At 29.7% G+C, this 20,724-nt stretch overlaps 1 long non-coding RNA gene across 2 annotated transcripts; it reads left to right on the forward strand.

The window, feature by feature from the left end:
- Positions 1–17,217: 17,217 nt before the first annotated feature.
- Positions 17,218–20,296, forward strand: LOC145587764 (uncharacterized). 2 transcript variants are annotated; one of them, XR_014101425.1, is made up of 5 exons: positions 17,218–17,557; positions 18,248–18,514; positions 18,770–18,907; positions 19,749–19,909; positions 19,982–20,296. It is a non-coding gene; the product is annotated as an uncharacterized LOC145587764 (long non-coding RNA). The 2 variants fall into 2 exon arrangements; XR_014101426.1 differs by having other exon boundaries at positions 18,248–18,497.
- The last annotated feature ends 428 nt before the right edge of the window (positions 20,297–20,724 follow it).

A 20,724-nucleotide genomic window follows, 5' to 3' on the forward strand; every position in this document is an offset into this window, starting at 1 on the left:
TTTTTTTAAAATAGTTCCTCCTACATAGATGATACAATTGAATATGATAAAACAATATATTGTATAATGATTAATTGTAGTATGTATGTGTGGATAATGTGTACATAGAAAAATTCTTTCATCATTATTCGTCATTAATCTAGGGATGAATTGGGTAGTGTCTATGAGAGTAGTCCAAGTATATTTTTATGTTTTTGATTCTATCACTACCAATGCTTTTCTATTGTTAAAATAGTGTCCAATTTCTTCACTTTAATGCTCTGAATTTTAACTGTATCTTGGGGGATCCGTATAAATTTTATGTCTTGTATTCTATTATATTAGTTATGGTTGTTTCTATAAAATTGGATGGGATATATTAATTATGTATGTTGCTTATTTATCAATGATTGAAGACTGTAAAAAAATTAATGCAAGGCATAATGTTTTAGAGAAAAATTGTAATTTTCTTCTTAACATGTTATGCAGGGACTATAATTGATAACATCAACCATGGTATACATGTGGAGAATGGCTTTCAGTTTATTATGGTGGCGGTTCTTGCTCAACCTCAAACTAATGTCACAATTTTGTTTTTGAAGAATAAACATTTAGTTATAGGTGTTGTTCGAACATTATTTTTGTTTAAGTCCAAAATTGTATATACGTACTATTGATTTTTTTATATTTAATAAAATTTCTATTTAATTTCTCAAAATTGTCAATAATTATATAGTTTCTTATATACTTAGGTTTGCATATACTATATTGTTTCCAAAAAAAAATAATTATATATTACCAATATATATATATATATATATATATATATATTCAATACATAAAATATTGGTCGTCGCATTAGCTACCTAATCGTTGCGTTAGCTTTATTTGATCGTTGTATTAGCTAAATATGGCTAATACAACGGCTATAAGGGTGCCGTTGCATTAGATATATAGCTAATACAACGACACTAGTGTTACCGTCGCGTTAGGTCATTTTGCCGTTGTATTAGGGCTAATGCCACGCCAGCGGATGCCACGGTATGGAGGCGTTGCGTTAGGCCTATGACAACGGTTTGAGGGCTCTAATACGACGAATTTAGGCGTTGCATTAGGCTTAAAATGTAGTAGTGTCTTCTTATTTTTCCTTTTTTTAAAAAAAAATTATTATTTGACAAAAATTCAATCAATTATTATTTGACAAAAATTCAATCAAACATTTTTTCTATTCCTATATATATATATATATATATATATATATATATATATATATATATATATATATATATATATAAACAAAATTAAATTAAAATAAAATAAATCTTCTCTTCTAGCTCAAACGCTTTAAATTTCAATTCTCTAAAAAAAATTCACTTGCGTCGCTTGATTCTTGTAATTTTCAATATAAAAATTACGTTGAAAATTAGTTTATTTTTCCCCTCACCCTTTTCCTCTTTGTTTATTCCTTCACTCATTGTTCCTCTTTTTCTTCCTCAATCTGTAATTTTTATTGTAATTTATTTCAAGTAAATTAAATAATCTATGTCAATACGTTCATAAAATTCAAGAAAAAATGATGGTCTTGCATTCAAAGAAGCACTAATAGGTGAATTTTCTCAACTTTGTTTACAATTTTTTTTAAAACTTTATGTTTTCAAATTTGTGCCGAAATTAATTTTTAATTTGATGATTTTATATTTAATTATTTTTTAAACGAATTCTCCTTTATATATTCTTTTTTTTTTGGTATAGATTGTATAATTTGTGTTTTAAAACAAAAAAGGTCCACATTGTTATAAAATATATATATATATATATATATATATATATATATATATATATATATATTAATTTTTAATTTGATGATTTTATATTTAATTATTTTTTAAACGAATTCTCCTTTATATATTCTTTTTTTTTTTTTGGTATAGATTGTATAATTTGTGTTTTAAAACAAAAAAGGTCCACATTGTTATAATATATATATATATATATATATATATATATATATATATATATATATATATATATATATATATATATATATATATATATATATATATATATATATATATATATATATATATATATATATATATATGTGGATGCCCATTATACCCTTGTATTATTTCAGAACTTTCTAGATTTTAGGGTTTATTATTCTCCAAGTAAACCTATCAATTGTATTGTATCTATATATATCTATACCTCTATTATACGAAATAATGCTCTCTCTATCTCTTATATTTCCACCTTAGTTTATAACATGTTATCAGCACCAAAGCTCTACGCAAATTGTTTTATTTAGATCCGAATTAAAGGTACGCATATCACTAAATAATTTTATGTAAATAATTTTATGTACAAGCGAACATGAATTATTTTTGGATTTTAATTACCACTGATTTGACAATATCAGTAAATACAATTCATTATTCTGCCACCGCTTATGTTTATTTACATTGGATTGTATTGGTTAAATATTATCTTTTGTTATTATATGACTTTGTATTAGTATAAATTTTTTATATCATGATCGGCAAATACCATCAATGGTTTTGAGTTATTTATTGAACGTAATGATATTGGACTTATTTATCAGATCAAGTTCCCTGCTTATTATGTTGGTCGGTCAATTACCTAATTTATCCCTTTATTAACGAATTATGCAAATAGCAAATTACTTTTCTTTGCTAATCTCTTTGCTTTGTGTTGTAGTTGAATGATGAGTTATTAGGAAGTATTACTTTTCTCTAGAATTAACTTTATATATCCTAAGTTCGTGTATATGCAATTACATAATTGTTGGTTTACATAATCTCTCACGATATTCCACTACCTTAATTTTTAAGAATTTTGGTGGTTTTGATGTGTGAATAATAAATTAATTAATCAATCTTATAAGAATTAATTAATAGATCGTAAAATATACGAGCATGTGTTATGGTACCGTAAGGTATATTTAGCTATATTGTGTTATGTACTAGTAGTATATCTTGCAATCTGACTTGTGTCATCATGCATCTGACGATGGTTAAAAAGAAACAAAAGATAGTGGAGATTGGAGAACTATTTCTTCATCCATATTACTTTTGTCAATTATATTGAGTACGTGTACAATGCTTTGTTTTTCATAATTCATTAAATTGGTGTAGGTAGATTATTATTATGGGTTCAAGTTAGCATGAATTAGTTTAATTTTATGAAATGCTCTATCCAATTGATTACACTTAATTTGTTATATCAGTATTATCTTTAAACATGTGATTATCTATATTGAACTGATTATTTGTGCGAGATCCGATTTTATTGGTTACTCATTATCCTAGAAATTGCATGCTTTACAATTTGTTTTTGGTGAAGGTTTACTATGTACTTCGTAAGATTTTGGTTTTATTGGTTTGTGTGAGATCTTGTATTGACTTTGTGTGTCATGATTTAAATAATAAAATTATGGTTTTAGTGATTTTTAATATTATATTTGTTTTAATTGAATGATTACTTCACTGCTTTCTCTAATCAAAGATGTCGAACTATGAAGTCAATCATGCTAAGAATAATTTTCATATCTTTCGTTTGTTAATTATATATTATTTGGTTAACCAAGTTGAATCTTTTATCCTTATGATAGCATGGGGGTTTCAACTGAATCAAAGTGAATCAATATGAGCACTTCAGTGTTAATATTCTATTCGCATTATGTTAATCGAGCACTAACATTATGTTGGTTACAAATAAGATGTCTACAAGTAAACCCATAGAGGTAACAATATATGTTGATTAAATAAAGCCCAAAAACGATGGTTACTTATGGCAATTTTTCCACTTGTGATCTTGTTCCATACTAGATTTGTCTTCGAATAACAATAGATAGGATTGGCCGATTGGATAGTTGACCTTAAAAAGTCTAAATTGGCTATTGTCATTTTATTTTTTAAAAGAGCTATTTTCATTTTAAATTAGGTAGTATTTATATTATATTGTGCCACTGTTGGTGTGAAGACCTATGTGTACGTGGTTGTTATGTATTTCTGATCTTGATGCTATGCTTTGTTATCCTTTTATAATGATCTACTTGTAATTTTTGAAGCTCATAAAATCACTTATACTTTTATGATTGTGAAGATTTATATATATAATGATGTCATATTTTTATTAGCCACATGAATGTTTGTTCCACCTCAATTCATGCTAGCTAGCACTTGTTTGAAGATAAATTTGACAACAATCATTTATTGTGTTAATTAAATATGAAAGGAGTTCATTGATGAATTATACTTTGTAATGATTATGTCTATTACATGAGATACTAATGACCTCTTATGAAATGTTAAGACAAGTAGTATACTATTAATACACTAATTGCATACTCATTTTCATATACTGACTGTAAGTTCTACATATTGTTCATGTACATATGCATTATAATTGACTTTATTAATATGATCATATTATTTGTACAACTATCATGATTTTAGTATGAATATGTTGATTATGATGTCTGATTAAATTCATGTACCTACTTGAAGTTGGATTATTGAAAGTAAATTAAACATGATTGCACAAATATTTATTTGAACAAGAGATAGATGACATATGTGGAAAACTTACTTGTAAAAATATATTTATTATGCCCATACTTATAAGAGATTAATAAAATTGGGCAAGAGTTAAAATTGGGCAAGAGTTACGAGTAAGAGTTTATAAGAATAATATTATTATGCTTGATACATGCATTGCTAAAAGAATTTATGCCTTAAAAGGTAGAAGAGATTTAAAGATTGTTGGATTATTTTTATACCCCCATATGCAAGGATTAGGGGGAGATAGTGTTATTCCATTGTTTTTATGTAATCCTTGCACATGAATAATTAAATATGTTGATGGTCAGTTTGGTACATACACTAGCCTAAATATCAATTATTTATTTAATAGAGGTGGCCACATGATAGTCAAATATTTAGAATGATACCATCTTGAAGATGGATATGAATAAATGTCACTACCTATATAGTACCTATAAATGTACATATTAAGTTGATGTCCTAAGGACAAGATCAGTTCCTATTGAAACTAGCACACCTGAAGTAAATTTGAGAAAGTGACACATTTAGATGGATCTCCTGAAGAGATCATTTATAGTACATTAAAATAATGTTATGATTATATAAAGTACTCCAGAAGAGTATAAAATGTTGTCAAACAAGATTAGCATGTATCAAGATTACAATCAATGCTCTAGTGGAGTATGAGTATGAGTATTCGTTAATTGTCTTGTCAATTGTAGAAAGAAACACATTGGTGTACTTATATCACATCATATTCATGGCCATGCATAAAGTACTCTAATAAGGAGATCACCAATATTATAAAACTGACCATAATTTTAATACTAAAGGAAAAGTGATTGGATGTGATAATTAATAATTAGGTCATCCGGGGTTTAATAAATTCCCGTTATGAAAACCTGAAGTTTCATTTGATATGAAAGAAATAATGTGCTGACGCTCTCTCATGTTAAATTTATGAAAGAAATTGAATAGCAAGACATAACATTGAGATTGAGCTATATTTAGATTGTGATTTTTAATAGTTTGAGTTAAAAGAAAAGTTCAAGAGATAATATATTGGTTTTTCTGAATAATTGGTGACCAGAAGTTCACTAGAATAATTTATATGTTGACAAATATTAGGTGACGAGAAGCTCACCACGTACAAGTTATATGTGAAATTTTAAGTAACTAGTATTACTATCAATGATACTAGTGATCCCGAAGATCACCACCTAGTGAAATTACAAGAAAGTTTATATTTGTATAACAATTCTTTGATTGGGGCTATTGTATATAAGCACATAAATAATAGAATAAAAAATTAGCAACTGCATAATTTATTACCCCGTATTAATATTGATCTCTAGAAGAGAACAAAATTTCATTATTCTCTAGAAGAGATAGAACTTTGTTGAATATATATGATTATCCTACGAGATGAAATTTGATGCACATGAAATTATATTCTAAGTTGGTGAAGAATTGCCCCAACATTTGAGATATTTTACCAACTTAGGGGGAAGAATTGAAGTAAGTTGGCAAAATTATAATACTATAAATAGTTGATCCATCTAATGATACTTTGTAAAGTTACATGCCAACTTTTGTATCAACATATGTTGCACATTTATGATTTGATTTGTATACCGTTATGACCCATCTAGAGGAATAGAGAGATATATTTTGATTATGGTGATAATGATATTATGTGCATACATTAAGATAGATCTTGCCAATTTACTTTAAATCACTGCACCTGAAGTGTAGTTTGTATGATCAGTTCCAATATAAATATGCGATGTACGGCAAGATAGTGCAGTTGATACTTTTAAAATACAATAATAGTATATTAATACCATAGTGTGAGAAATACCCTTAATATGTGGTATAGATATCTAAATTATTATAATAGATGGCCTATTATGTAAGAAATGTTATGATGGTACCAACAATGAGAAATGTATTCAGATATCATTATAAAATAGCATGCGAAATGTACACTAAAATAGTTTTATGATACCGGTACACAATGGAACCGATGAATAATATGCATATGCATGATAGAATGGACTATTGAATAAGGGGTCTAAAACATATGTCCATTATGATGTCGACGTAATGATAATCATCAAAAGTTTATCATGGACCAAAAGTCCAATGAAATGTGGATTTTTAAATCCACACTGTACACTGTCTTACATTAATTTGAGTCTTATATCCATGTGCATGCGTGAGTCATAGATTAATGGATTGCTTATTGCATGTTTAGGAAGTTGTTAGATGCATTACTCATTGTATATTTTGTTCAATATCTTGTCATGATTCCTATATCTCATATTTTATGCACTAGCTAGTTTCTATATAATAATTGTGGTATGTGTAAATGTATGTCCAATGTATAGTAAGGCGTATATAACTATATACAATATTGATGGGAACTTACAAAGAAATATTTATATTCCAATGGGCTTACACTAGTGATGAAATTATTGATGACGTTGATTTAATAATAGCTTATTATGATTCATGTAAGAAGAGTTCCCGAAGAACTTATATACGACGTATTTAAATACACAGCCCTACATATTTTATATTTTGAATATTGCAATTATTATCAAACTCATGAAATGTAATACCTCGTATTTTTATACGTATTTTATTTAAAATAAGTATTTTGAGAAGTATTTAATTGAATTAAAATGTTTTATTTAAAGTATTTTATTTATTTATTTTAATAAGTTGGAAATATTTTATAAAAGGAAAGTTTATTTAATTAATTATTTTAATTAAGTTGGGGTTTAATTTAGGAAAGTTTATTTTAGTAAAGTTTTATTAAGGATGGGATTAGGAAAATTAAAAAGGAAAAGTTTAGGGAGAAGGGTTTTAGAGAAGGGGTATAAATATCCCACATATGAGGCAAATCAAACTTTGCCCAGAGTGGAGAAAACCCAAGGTAAATTTCTCTCTCCTTTTCCTTATTTTTCTTTTTTTTCTTTTTCCTTTCTCCCCTTCCCCTTCTTTTTTTTCGGCCACCCCCACCACCACTGCCAGCCACCGGCAGCAGGTGGCTACCGCCGCCAGCAGCACCAGCCGCCGGCAGCAGGCGGCCACCGGCGCCGGTAGCCGGCGTGGTGGCTGCCACCTTCTTCTTCTTTTCTCTCTCTTTTTCGAATAAAAAAAAATTATTAATTTGTTTTAAAAATCAATTTAATCCTAGGTCTAAATATTAATTATGGGTTTTGTGATTTGGTTTTGATGTTTGATTAAAAGTATTATATTAATTAATTTTCAGATTATGTTTTTAATTAAAAAGCCCTAATTTTTGAAACCCTAGGTTCTTGATTTATAAATTATTGAAGGATTATGATATATAATGGTGTAAACCTTTGATTAAAGTGTTTTAAGACCAATTTACAGCAAGATTTAATTAAAATAAAGTGCTGGAATTTTTGGTAAAGCATTAAAAATCAAGTTTCTTTAAGGAATTTTAATTGCCCATTAATTGAGATTTAATTATAATGTTTTAAATATAATTTCAGCTTATTTTAAATAAATTATGAGGGGTTTTATAATAGTATATATTGCTGGAAATTTGTGTAGAGTGGGTTTTAATATTCTTTTATGATTTTAAATTGTAGGAGACTTTGAAGTGAGTGATTTCTATTAATTGTGGCGATATTAAGATCGTATTCAAGGTACGTTCGCGTACTTAGCATAATTATGTCGATGTAATAGCATGCTAAATGTGTTTGATTGATTACAAGTAGTATCATGCTAGGTTTGGATTGGAAATTATGATTTGGATGTTATTGGTGATTGGATTATGAAGCATGATTTATTTGTGATGGAATATTGGATGGAAAATAATAGTTTGGAATATTATTTATGAACCACATATTTATTTATGGCATGATAGAGAGCATGTTTGATTAAACTAAATGTTTAATTTGGTTTGGAATATTGAAAAAGAATTTTATTATGGTTCATATAATTTTTATTGATGCTTTAAGCATGAGGAAGGAGCTATATAAGTGTTTATGTACACGAGGAATAAATTGTATGTTGGTGCCTTAGTGCACTTAAGGTGTTTTTAACACCGAGGGATAGGATTTGTGGCGCTTTATGCGTTTAAGGTGTCATTGGCACCGAGGTAGAATTTAAAAAGGGTTCAACATTAAATATTATGTGGTCACTAATTATTCAATAATTAAATTGATATATTTGATTGTTTGAATAATTATTGTTGATTGAATGATTATGGTTTGAGAGTCATCACCAAGTTTAATAATCGGTAAATAACGTAAAGTGAAAGAGATTACGCACCAAAACTCTTGGAACGTATATACCTTGAGTATGAACATATGGGGGGAGTTATGGGGTTTTATATTTAATCATAACTTCTAATGGAGTATAGGACGCTGTATATTCCTTTTTATTATTATTATGCGCAGGAATTCCGCCACCTATGTGTGGTTTTTTGATGCTGGCACGGTTAGCTCCCGTGTCAGTAACCTCAATTTATTGGGGGAGGCTAGGGGGAAATCCGTTCGATGCGTAATCAATGCTAAATAAATTATTTAGTGTCTAGTGAGAATTTTTATTGAGTGTTGTATGCTTGGAAAACATGTGCAACAAGGTAAGTCGTGTGTTGATAGGAAATTGTATGTTAGTGTGTTAATTACGCTTATGTACTCAGCTTTGCTGATTGTGTGTTTTGTGTATTTGTTGGCCTTGTCTTTATCTTGGCCCTATGATGACCCATTTATAATGGAGAGTAGTGAAAATAGGTAGAGATAAACTTTTCATATGTTGAAGCATATTCATGAATGGGCATGAGTGAATAGCGTATCATGCTAGTTTCCATAAGTTTATGATGTGCTTATCGCTTTAATTATTTATGATAATATTATTATGCATGATTAACGAAAAGGGTTTGAATTTGGTTTGGTTTTAATAAGGGCCTATAATGGTTCCAAGTTGTAGGTTGATTTTATTTTACTTCGTTTGACTTTAGTTTGACTTTACTTTCGTTGATTTACTTTTTTTAAGTTGACTTGTTTTGAAAGGGTTTGAAATTAGTCTTCCGCTGTGTGTCTTTGATAGTTGCCTTAGCCGTTATCACGGTGGCGATAATATCTTAGATATTCCTAATTTGAGTTTCAAACAGAGCAAAACAAGTATTTTAAAAGAAAGGAATTTCTAGGGTGTTACATGAAAAGTCAATATGACTATATCATCGATATCTCAACCTGAAGTTTGAGTAACTCTCATATAAAACATGAAATGTCTAATTAAAGAATAGAGTTGAGATACCATTGAGTGAGAATAATATTTTTATGGTCCAGAATAGCCATGAGCAAAATATGTAATTAGTTTAATTTCTTAATTCTTATGATACTGGAAAATGAAATATATATGATGATAATAAGTGTTGCCATGAAATTATATTTGGATAATGTGATCAATTATTGATCATCATTTTGTAGTATATATAACCTCCAGAAGAAGGCATACATCTAATTGTTATGATAATTCGAAACAAAACTATCGAATGAAATAGTGGTAAACTCTTGTATTATTTCCACAAGTATGAAGAAATGAAGACGCCTCAATAAGTCCATGTGAAGATTTGAAAATTCAAGTTCAATTTGAAAGTATTAATCATCAAGAAAAGGTGTTCTGCTACATGGAAGAAGTTACCCAACCATATCGCATGGGATTTATTGCACTGGAAGATTTCATGTTAATACGTTATGCATTCATCAGGAGGAGCAAATACGCGCTGCACTTTTTTTCCCTTAACCATGATTTTGTCCCGCATTGGGTTTTCCTGGTAAGGTTTTTAACGAGGCAGAATCCCAAGCGTATTACGAAGAATGATGTACTCTTTTTCCTTCATTAGGTTTTTATCCCACAGGGTTTTTCCTAATAAGGTTTTAACGAGGCACATTCTTAGATAATGGACATCCAAGGTTATAACAAGGCATATATATATATATATATATATATATATATATATATATATATGTGTGTGTGTGTGTGTGTGTGTGTGTGTGTGTGTGTGTGTGTGGATGCCCATTATACCCTTGTATCATTTCAGAACTTTCTAGATTTTAGGGTTTATTATTCTCCAAGCAAACCCTATCAATTGTATTGTATCTATATATATTTATACCTCCATTATATGAAATAGAAGTAGAATACACAGATTACTTCTCTCTCTATCTCTTATATTTCCAAATAACACACATGATATTTTATTTTATTGAAACAAAAGGTTTGTATAATTTTTTTTTTCTTTACACTGTCTAATGTTTTTATAATTTAATTTCAAAGTACAATATTTTTAATTTAGTTACTTATATATTTCCTGTACATTAACATCATGGTTTTTTTTATTTAAATTATATATTTTTTTTTCAATTTGTTTACAAAATGCTTTTTTTTTTTTAATGATGATTTTTGTGTTTGGTTATTTTTCAAAGCAAATTGTTGTTTAGAATACTGTATAGCTCTTTTATAAAAAATCTGTACAATTGTTAAAAAAAATTTCAACGTTTTTAAAGTTAGATGTGTAGTTTTAAATTTCTTTTTGTTACTTTTCATTTTTCATTTTATGTTTTCGTTTATATTTTAGAATGCTTTTTAATTTTAATTTTGATAATTTTTCTTACAAAGTTGTGTCTGAAAATTCTTTTTTTTTTTTGTATCTTTTTTCTATGATATAAATAAATTGTGTATTAGAATCTCATCTAATTTTCTAAAAAGGATCTTTTATATATTTTTAATTTTCTAACTTAAAGATTTTATAATTTCGTATTGCTTTTTCGAATATCAAGGTTAATGTTATAATTTTTATATGGTTTTCTTTAAAATAAGTTATATGGTTTATTAATAATAAATAAATAAATAAATAAATAAAAAACAATAAAAAAAAATGTTGTTTTTTTTTTTCTTTTCAGATTTTTTTTAATACGTATTATTGTTATGGTTATATTTTGCATTAAGTCCACAAACTAATTTTATGGATTCAGATAATTATTTAATTTACATATTTAATTTTTTTTATTATTATTTTATGGTTTTAAAAATGCTATCGTAAGGTTGATAAATTCGGTGTTTGACTTTGCTTTATTTTTTAAAATTTTCTATATTTTTTTTTTACTCTTATTTGATTTTTTAAAAAAAAAATTATCTAATTCTAAATTTTATATTCTACTCTACGAGCAGACTTTTGTATTTGATATAATTTATTTTTTTTGGTTTTTTATTGTTGTTGAATTTTTTTCAGGACTTATTTTTCATAAATATATTCATTGTTAATTTTTTTTTCATCTATTTTTCTTTTAAAAGCAAATATAACTTGATCCTCCCATCAAAAAATTTACAAACAAATTTAATTTGTGCATCGCACGTGTTGAATACTAGTTATTATTATATTATTATCTATACATTAAAAGGCGTTTCATTTAAAGGAACGGTGTCACGTGGCACTCTTCAACGTATATGACAATATGTCACAATGCCACGTCAGCGACACGTAAGCTTACGACTTTATTTAACAAAATTAATAAAATATGGTTTTATTAGATTCGTACCCTCAACCTCAAACAAATAAATGCTACACACTTACCATCTCAACTAACTTTTATTAGTGTTTTAAATTTTACATATTTAACATTATATATTCCTTTTGAATTGGAGGTTATTTAATTTATTTATTTTTCACAAAATTAGAAAATAAATACATATGAAGCAAAAAAAAAAACCATAACATCCGAGACAACGTCCAAATCACACACTAGCTATACAACAGTTGAACATAATTATCAAATTAAAGAAGTACAAACTAACAATGTGGGGCATTGCCCGGGACACACACTAGTTTTATATATTAAAAAGCGTGTTTAAAATTATTTAAGTGTCACGTAGATTTGCACTACCATTACGCCACATCATCATTAACCAACATTGCGCCATGTCACCACTAGCTAAATTCGAACACATAACCTCGTGAATATATGACCATCACATTACTTATCATCTCTCATTCGTTTGTATCACCTATATACTCTATATGTATGCCCTTCCTTTCCTATATATTAGCTGGAATAGTATAATATGCATAAAGTCTAAGGAAAATTTTGGAATGAAAAGTTGGAGACCATATTGTGAATCTTATAATATTACTTTTGTTCTACAATAATTGACATTATGGTTGGAAATTAGGATTAGAAATACAAAACGAACAATGGAATTGAATCTAGGCGTGTACGAAACACTTTCTTAAAAACGCTACTCGCTCTTCCGTGCTATCAAGGATTTGATAAATACGTTTTGGGATACAAAGATTCCTACACAGAAAAGCGTTTAGCACTAATGATTAAGAGTCACTAAAACCTCATGGAGATATAAAGAAAGCATAAAAAAAATAAAGGAGAAGAAATAATTATGTTCTAATTCCAATCACGACATTTATATCAAACTAAAATTATTTTTTTTTTACTGATTTCGTAGTATTTTTTTCTTTACTAATTTTTTACTAAACCGAAATTATTTTTACTGATTCTGTATTGTATTTCTTCTTTAACGTTATTGATTTTTACTTAACTAAAATTATTTTTATTGAATTGAACTTATTTTTACTGAACTATTAAGGTAAATATTGCTCATTACCTACAAGTTAACTATTCTATCTTGTTTTAGAGTATTAAGGGGATGCCCCTAGAGTGCCGGTTTCAAAGATTGATAACCTTGCTAACGTAAAACAAACAAATATGGTAGCTTTCCCAAAAGAAGTAAAACAAGTTAGATTCCTCAAAGAAACGAGTAGATAAACATATGACAAAAGATACAAATGCATTCCATTAATGAAAGGATAGAATCAGGTCTACAATTGTACAAGTTGAAGGAGAGGTTACCTCCATGATCATATAATCGGAAAAGACGAACGATCTTCAATACGTGCTAGATGATAAACTACACTATTGCTTGGCTACTAAGCCAAGGGAAAACTACAAAAGTTAAGAAGAAAGCTTAAAAGAAATAAAATGCTTGTTAAGTTATTTGTTGATGTCTTCCTTTGATCTTCACGCTTCTATTTATAAGAAAAATGGAGCGGTTATGGCTAACTCCCATAACTTTTGCGCGGTTATGTTTTCTTGGCGCCAACTCTGTTTGAAAATTAAAATATCCACTTGCCTCCAAACCGACTTTAGCATTGGGCCTTTGCACAATATTAGCCTAAATGCTTGTTATACCTCTGCTAGTTCAGCCCAAAGGCTTTTGCTGACTCTAAGATCCGTTTTACTTGGTCAAAGTCAAGAAAGTCAATAAAAAGTAAAAAAAATCTGATTTTTTGGGTATAATATAAACTAACTCTATTTTTCCAAAACTTACATTGAATACTAAAAGTTATTTTAATACAACATCTATACTATATACAAAAGGTGTTCCAAAAAAAGTATACGTGCCATGTAGCGCTCTCTTCCATATGTTTTCCATTAGATATCAAATCTTATCAATTTATATTATAATAAAAGAAGTTATCCACAAGATTTGAACATGCAACCTCTAATTGTAAAACTTACCACCAAGCTATGTCATACTTATGTTATTTTTTGAATGCATTAATATGTAGTGAATGACAATATAAATAGCAATTTTTCTTTTTTCTTTTTTTTTTTTTTTTTTTTTTTTTTTTTTTTTTTTGAGAGAAAGATATGAATAACAAATTTAATTACAAAATATAAAATCATAAATTAAAACATAGAATTTTAACTAGTATAGTACCCGTGCAATTACACGATATAATCATATGTATAATTTACTTATCAAAATAAATTTTAATGATAATGATGAAGTAGATAGAAATCAAAAGTTATGCTCTAACATATATAGCTCCTAGAAATATCATACTATGTAGCATGATTTAAAGTTGGTAGTATTTTCTCTATTAAATTATTTATAGACTTAAATTAAATAAGTCTCTAAATAATTTAATAGATAAAATAATAGTATAATTTAATAATATACTATACAAGTAATAAGTATTCAATTTATTTGTAAAAAAGGTAGTCTTTCATCATTAAAAAACCAAAAAGAATTACATAAAAAATTAGTAAGAGTAATAAGTTGGAAGATAATTGAGCATTGGGATGGCAAGTGGGTATAAAAATGCTAATCCAGCACCATACTTGTCTTAGATAGAGCGTATATAGGTCCAACTTTGGCGGATAAGTAGGTAGGTATGAGTACATAAATCATACCCACCGTGGGTAACGGGTAAGCGGTGGATTTGATGTCATACCCCTCTATTACCCGCCTAACCACTCAATTACCTGTCAACTTATTACTATCACTAATTTTTTTTATGTAATTCTTTTTGTATTTGTAATGATGAAGGACTAATTTTTTATACAAATAAATTAACTACTTATTACTTGTATAATATATTATTAAATTATGTATTTACAACAACAATTTAGATAATAGCACTTCTATAGGAAATTATCAAACAAAAGTAATATTATAAAACTTTATATGCATGATCTTTCATAATAATACTCATAGTAAAAATTCTTGAATTTTCAAAGTATACATGGAGAATACATTAGTCCAAATATATATGTATGATTTATCTAAATATGTGGTTAGCATTAGGATTGTTCATCGGTCCAAGATCAGATCGGACCAGACCGAAAGTTAGAATTTTAAGAACCAAATACCGGACCGATTAAGCTAGGACCAAACCCAAACCGGACCGAAAGAACCGGTCCAAAACCCGGACCGCACCGTTTTGGACCGGTTTAAGAATTTGTTTAAAAAGAATTCTAATTTTTAAATAATCTTATAGAAAACTCGAAAAAAGTAAAAGAAAATCTACATTTTGTCTTTTTTTTTTGTATATTTAGTACAAAAAACTCATAACTATAATGTTTTCAAAGCTTATTAAGGATAATCTTAACCATTATTTAAGGTTTCACGCATATTTTTAATAAAAAATCGGTCCGGTCCAAGACCGATTTTTACAAGGTTTTAGACCGAACAAATAAATTTCTAAACTCGAAGATCAGACCGATTAATTCGGTCCGGTATGGGGTCAGTCCGAGGTGGTCCATTTTTTCGGTCCGGACCGATTTATGAACACCCCTAGTCAGCACATATGTAGGTGTATAATTATTATGTTGATATTGCCAAGGTAAAAAATCCACACCCATTGTATATATATATATATATATATATATATATATATATATATATATATATATATATATATATATATCAAACTTTGTTTTTTGTGAGGGAATATATATCAAACTTAGTAATTCAATGAAATATTTTGCAATATTTTGATAATCTTATATTGCCAATAATCTTTTGTAATATTTTATTAACTATAATTTTAATAGCTAAATATTCCAATTTTAATCATTCCAACTCCACCAACTAATTGCTCTCGTCAAAATCCGCCATTAACTATTAACTTTTGGGGTAAGAAGACTAACATCCAGCAAGTCTAATACCATTAGCTCTCGTCAAAATCCGCCATTAACTATTAACTTTTGGGGTAAGAAGACTAACATCCAGCGAGTCTAATACTATTATTAAAGTAGTGTAGACACCTAAAAATGTCTTTTCAAAATCAAACCCGATGATAAACAACCTTACACCGTCATTATTGGTTGAGTTGAGTATTTAATCTTTGGAGTGCTTAAATCCATGTTCAATACATCTCATAAACCAACCCAATTCTTAGCCTATTTCCCAAAACCATAACTTATTTTCCTCTTTTCGTGTCCACATCACAAAAATGAGATAAACTAATTTTGTGGCCTATAATTTTGATACAAATATTATTTGGTTGGATAGGTCTTTCAAAAAGCTTTCCAACGATATATCATAAGCCCAATTTCCGATTTAAAACAAAGAAGATATGAGTAAAACACTAAACTCGGCCTAAAACCTACACCCTTTCACTAAAACAACAATATCTTAAAATCTACAAAATATTTGACCTGATTACAATTTGTTTGGAAAGTAGACTTGATAAGCTTTCCAACGATATATTATATGCCTTATTCTGAGTTATGGATCAAAAGTTATCATAGTTTTAAAAACGCATAAAAACCGAAATTACCGTGCAGCGGTAGATATACTGCGCAACGGCAATTTATGCTGTGTCACGGTATTTTGCACCATATCGCAGCACACATGCCGTGACATGGCATTTTTCTATGGTTTTATTTTCGTGGCTCTTCAATTCTAGGGTTCCGTGCTTCACCCTACTCTTTTCCTCTATAAATACGAACTTGATTTTTTCAGTTTCGGGACACCAAAAATCATTCTCGTTCTCCCTAAACCAAAAATCATTCTCTTCTACCTCTTTAGCCTAAATACTAGTCTCCCTATTCTTTTATAATACTTCCCTTAAGCATTCCAAGGAATCCATATATTAGTAGAAAAACATAAATTTGCAGCGATGGCCACGGTTTTCAAAAACCGATGGAAAAAAAAATAGGCGGGACATGAGTAAAGAGAATTCGCACCGGTGCAAACCAAACCGGTGGGAAATTATATTAATCCCACCGGTTCAAACCGGTGCGAAATAAACAATTAAAAAAAAAATCCATCCTTCCTTCTCTTTTCTCATTCTTTGTTTTCCCACTTCACTTGGCTTCATTCTTTCTCTTTCTCATTCCCTCCTCTTCGCCCGCCACCTTCACCGGAACCACTGCCGCCACCTACCCCTTAACTCCCTCCACCACAACCGTGAGCAGCGACATAGGAGAATAAGAGGCCGAGGTTCGCCACTGCTGCTCTCTCTTGCCTTCTCTCTCCTCAAACTCGAAGTCACACGCAATCGAAGCTACTGCCGGCCAGATATCGAAGCCACCGCCGTCCAGATCCCTCAGCCACCGCCACTTTCCCTTTCCTTTTCACTCTCCTTCGATCTCCTTCTCCATCACTGCGCCGCAAGCAACACCATCGATGGCTAGGGTTTTCTGAAACAATATTGCAAAATGGTACCGCTTCATTTCTTCTACCTTTGATTTTTGTTTTAGATTAGTTTATTTTTTCAATATCATTAGTTTTGTTTGTTTTTGTTGGATCTGATTTTGTTTAAACCTAGTTTTTCATTTTTAGATGCGCGATTTTTCGATTAGTGAATATTGTTTTTGGCCTTTTTGTTGGTGATTTTTCAATTGATATTGTAGTACGTTTTCATAAGAGAATTAAAAGAAAGACGAGCAATTCGATTGATCAACGAGATTTTTCAGGTTCTAGTGCATCTTACAACATTCATTTAATACTAATTTCCAGTCTTGTTCCTGTTTTAATGTATGTAAAAATGAACAATGCTATGAAATTGTGGAGGAAATTGAGTTTAGATCAGATTATAGAACCTGAACCCGACTAATTTTTTGTTTCAACTTAATTAAGGGCACATACAGGTTATATTATAGAAGGGTTGAAGAAAGAAAGCAATTTCCAGTGTTATGTCGTCGATTAGCAAGTTTAAATGAAGAGTTTATATCTAATAAGTCTCCATTTTCCGGGTTTGATTTCATGTCTGGTAAAAGGATTGAACACAAGTTGATTGATTACAATCAGGAAGCCGAGAGATTTAGAGGTTTCTATATTTTGCTTATATGTTTTATACTTTATCTTATTGATTGCCATTTTGTTTTTGACATGTAGCTTTCTCATTGCAGGTTATGCTTTTGAGGAACTATGTGAGGTGTCACCTGATCACCGCCATATTGCCTATACTATGTATGACAAAGACAACGAATTTTTCAAGTTATAAGTGAGGGACTTGATTACTGGTGCTTTGTGTGGTAAGCCACAAGCTGACTGGGTTTCAAATGTGGCATGGACCAAGGATGGGCAGGCATTGTTTTATGTTGTCACTGATCACTATTAACGGTCTTGCAAGTTCGTACTTCTTGCTTACATCTGAAGGTAATGGAGTGGGGGAGGTATGTGATGTTTCTGGCTGATGCTAACTTTATGTTTTCTGCCTCCACAGGCATCATGTTTCTCTTTGTTTATTCTCCATGTTCTCCAGTTTAATTAGACAACATTGAGTTGAAATCTCTCAAATTTAGATTTAAGTTGGATGTGCAGAGTTGAATAAGTATTTATTTGAATCTTTTCTGGAAATTTTGGTAAGTATTTCCAGAATCTGGTGATCACATAATTAATGATTTTTCTTCCTTTTTTCTTTGATGAAGATAAAAGGGGAACGAGAAAAGTAAATTGTCGGATACAAGATGATATACAAAAAGTGGAGTCTGTTGACCAGCACTGCGGTGATCACTAGTGGCATTGTTGGCGTCGTTGTCATCGGCAATCTCCTCTTTGTTTGCGAGGTTTGCCATTCTTCTACCTAATCCTTTCGCAATTGCATGATTGATTAGTCAATTGGAATATGTGAAAATATTCTGGTGCTGTGCCTTTTCTGATATCTTGTTCTACTGATTTGCATGGCCAGCAATGAGCATTGAAGTAGATGTTCATCTTTATAAACATATAGCATGTATTATACGTTGAACTTTCCTTTTTATTATGATTGAATGACTCCTAGATTATTCATTTTGTTGTTCCTTGAGTGATTTACACTTTATACAGTCTGCTTCCTATACTTCATATACCTGTGTCATATATTTTTATGTTGTAAGGCATGTGCATGAGTCAATCAATTCCTCAAGGAAAAGGAGAGAGAGGAGGGGAGGGGGGTATTCTAACCATTTTTAATAACTTAATAATCTGTCATACTTCATAATCATCATTCTGCTGATTCTGTCTTTCTTTTCTCCGTGGGTTCAATGCTGCATGCATGTATGGAGTGGGAATTGCATTGTTCTGCTTATTTATCACCGGTCCATAGATTTGATTATTTTTTTATTTTTAGTATCAAGACCAGTATTATGTTATATCAGGTTTCTTGACATCCTTGATTTGAAGCATGTGATTATTTAGTGCTTTTGTGCAACTATTACTCTTATTAACATCAATCTTCTGAAACCTAGAACATCTGGATAATAACCAAAGTTAAAAGAACTACAGAAATTTTGCTGGAATGGAAATAGTGTTTGTTTTTTTTTTTTAAATTTTTTTTTAACTAACAATGAGATTATCACACTCAAACTGAAGTGTGAAGGAAATTCTGAAAATCTTCCAAGCTGATCCCAAATTATTAAAAAATTTCAGGTGCGAAGCATTGGAACTGCATGAAGTCGCTAAGCTTTTTCTAATGTGAGCCCAAATTTCTCCTCCATATTCCATCTTCTCTGGCAGAATTCCTCCTTCCAGCTTCCAATCAAACTTGTGAATCAGTGATCCCAAGTTTTTATTTTTGAGCTTAATTTAAGGTAGTATTGCTCTGCTTGTTGTCTTTGATTAATACACACTCCGAGATCTCTTATCTTTGTTTGTTGATGCAGGTGGCTGTCGGAAGATGTTATCTATACACAAGGCTGATGCTGCCTCGAAAGGCTGCTGCTGCAGCTGCTGCCTCGCAAGGCTGCTGCTGCAGCAGCTGCTTCCTCGCCGTGTTGTGTTACATTGGTTTGACTTGTATTTAACCAAGGCTGCTGCTGCAGCAGCTGCTTCCTCGCCGTGTTGTGTTACATTGGTTTGACTTGTATTTAACAGTGACTTGTGACTTGTATTTTATTTTATTTTATTTTTTTGGACCAAAATTGTAATATTACAGCCTTTTTTTTAACCAAAATTGTAATATTACAACCTTTTTTTTAATGAAAATACGTAAGTTTATATATATGTTAGCGTTTATATATCAATTTAAGTGAAAAAAATGCAAAAAAAAAAAAAAAAATTTATTTTTTTATTTTTTTGGGCCATTTTTGGCACCGGTTTTAAACAGGAACCAGTGCCAAAAACCCTTTTTTTGTCACCGGTTTTGAACCGGTGCCAAAAATCCCACTTTTTGGCATCCCTTAAATGTTCAACGGTTCAAAACCGGTGCCATAGGGAGGTTTTGAACCGGTGCCATTCTACATTTTTCTACTAGTGATACTTGACCCGAAGTTTTGTACTTAAACCAAGGTGTGCAAGGTAAAACTGATTAAGGGTTTGGCCCCAAATCAACTCTACTTTTATTAAATTTAATTGTTTCAATTTGATTTATATTTTTATTGAAGTTACTAACAATTTATTCATGATG

The sequence above is a fragment of the Chenopodium album genome, chromosome 17, assembly GCF_948465745.1.
Source record: "Chenopodium album chromosome 17, dcCheAlbu1.1, whole genome shotgun sequence".
Classification (NCBI taxonomy): domain Eukaryota; kingdom Viridiplantae; phylum Streptophyta; class Magnoliopsida; order Caryophyllales; family Amaranthaceae; genus Chenopodium; species Chenopodium album.